The sequence below is a fragment of the Pundamilia nyererei genome, unplaced genomic scaffold (assembly GCF_000239375.1).
Source record: "Pundamilia nyererei isolate P.nyererei 1_Seehausen unplaced genomic scaffold, PunNye1.0 scaffold00274, whole genome shotgun sequence".
NCBI lineage: Eukaryota > Metazoa > Chordata > Actinopteri > Cichliformes > Cichlidae > Pundamilia > Pundamilia nyererei.
This window is the reverse complement of record NW_005187675.1, coordinates 665,823-668,276: the sequence shown is the minus strand read 5'-3', so window position 1 is coordinate 668,276 and position 2,454 is coordinate 665,823. Positions and strand designations below refer to the sequence as shown.

At 37.9% G+C, this 2,454-nt stretch overlaps 1 long non-coding RNA gene across 1 annotated transcript; it reads left to right on the top strand.

Annotated features, from left to right (window-relative positions):
* The first annotated feature begins 407 nt into the window (after window positions 1–407).
* On the top strand, window positions 408–1,098 carry LOC106456483 (uncharacterized). The gene is made up of 3 exons (XR_001290590.1): window positions 408–475; window positions 597–843; window positions 920–1,098. It is a non-coding gene; the product is annotated as an uncharacterized LOC106456483 (long non-coding RNA).
* Window positions 1,099–2,454: the final 1,356 nt, after the last annotated feature.

Genomic DNA, 2,454 nt, shown 5'->3' with positions numbered 1-2,454 from the left:
CATCTCATGTGTGTTTTCAGGCTTCCTGGATATTGTGTAACTGACACAAAAAAGCGGTCAAAAAAACAAAAGAAAAGATTATTTAACACTTCTGATTGGCAAGTCTATTGACACAGGATATTGCTAGCAGTGATAGCTAGTCCTTGCATCTGCTAATTTAATTTTAACATCTTTATAACATTTATTGAATACCACACTTTCTTCCAGTTACATAATATGCACACATTTAAAAAAGCAAAAGAACAAAGTGCAGTAGTTATTATAAAGTTTTTAGATATCATTACAAATTACATAACTGAAGATACAGAATTGTAATGACTGGCCATTTCTAAATGTATGTGTCTCCATCATGACTTTGACTTAGGGATATAAATTCATGTGGTTTGGTACAGGTGTCATGGTCCATAGACCTGGGGCTCCACCTCTGGGAGGAGTCTCCATTCAGCAGTCTCACCTGTCTGCAATCAAGCTAGTGGTATTTAAGACCAGCACACTCAACAAGTCTTTGCCACATCTACAGTGAACCTGTGTTAGGGTTTGGCTCTCTTGTGATTTCATTGAAAGTAGTATTCTTACCGTCTGTCTTTCTGTTCTAGTAATCCAGCTGTTCATCACACTTCCCCTACAATACTTACAACAATACTTACCTTCATTAGGATGCCAGTCTTCCTGCAGTCACGCAGTCTGGTTACACTCGCTTCCTCTCTGCACACCGCCTGCCTGCCTCCCTGTTTTAGCTTCTGGAACTCATTTGGTACAGTACGTTATGGACTCACCCCGGATTGGAACTCTCCCGGATCCCTTGGACTGCCCTCCTTCCATGTCATTCCATGCCTGCAAAGAGTAAGCCATTAGAAACACTTCAAACCGTACTTACTGTTAATCACTGGAACCCAGACTCTGTTTCCTTTCATTGCAGTGACTCTGCACACTTTCACCCGAGCCACAGTCCCTCCTCCCCTTGGCCCTGTTTCATGGACTTCAGTATAAACTTTAGCTCACAGATTAAGCTTCACATTTTGACTTTTCAGGTTGTCTCATTTCACAGTTCGTAGTCACCATCCAAAGGTTTTGTTTCACTTTGTAAATAAAGCACTGTCTCCACTTTAATCTGTGCCTCTGTCTGTGTTTGCATTTGAGTGCTCTCACCTGGTCTGGCCTCTGGGCTGTAACAACAGGTGGCAAAAGATTTGACGCAAATGCACATATGTGTGTACACATGCATTCAAATATAAAAAGAAAAGTTATGAAGTTTTTAATTCCAATGTTTATGCTCCACATGCAAGACAAAAAAAGAGAATAAGAAAAAAAAGATTTCAAAGTGAAAAATTTAAGCTTTAACAATAGGACCTAATCAGTACAAAACTCAGCTAGACGCCTGTTATTATTTTTAGTACTGGTATTAATATTACCAATTCAAAACTTCACATTGTTGCAAAGGCAACTTCATCATGTATCAGCTCTGTTTAGAGCTCAATGCAATTTCTCTCCTCAATTCTTTCACTTCATTTGTTCTGTTTGTGATTCTGAACAAGAGGATAATTCAAGGATATTGGAAGCAAGGACGGTCTTTTTGTGGTTCAATCATGGCAAAAAGCATTTCAAAGGTTGTATGGAGGTAAAGAATGAAATATGAAGATAAAATATATTAAGAACACAAATCTAAAACTTGTATTGTTTACTTGTATTTGTTACTGGCTGAAAGAGGTATTTGCATGGACAGAAAGAAAGGTATGGTTACTGGTGCAAAACTGTCCTTCCACAGGTTGTTGGTGCTGTGGCTCTATCAACTCTATAGGTGTGTACAGCAGCTGAAATAAGTATTGAAGAGGTCACCAGTTTAGTTTTGTCAAAGTGCCTTTTGGCCACTATTACAGTTTTCTTTTAAACAATTGTACCTGCTGATTCCAGAGGGTACAGACTCGTTACACTCATTTAGTAAGCAGTATTTTGCTGCCTTTTTATTGACTATGTATCAGTGATGTGTTGATTCAGCTTCATGATTTTATTTAAATATATTTATAATATAACATTTAAATTTGATATTAAACAACAGCAAGGATACTGACAAATATAACAATCTTTATCCCAAAAAAATATTATTCTTCATGCCTGCATTTAGATACATAGAAAAACTGAATCCTGTTTGGAAAAAATAAATTGATTCCTCTCCCACATATTAAAACAGCTGGAGGCTACAACTTCAGAAAGCTTAGAAGGACCTTTTTATTTGAATTATCTGTCCCTTCTCCACAAACATTTTGTCACTCACATACAGAAAATAAAGCTATAGATCATCTCGAGTTAGTCCTATTGTACATGAGCGCGTGTGTGTTTGTTTGTGTTAAGACCAGTGATGGGTAACTGAAATAAATGGCCACAGTCAGCAGAGGGGCTGTTCACCTACTGTTAAGTGTGTGTGTGTGTGTGTGTGTGTGTGTGTGTGTGTGTGTG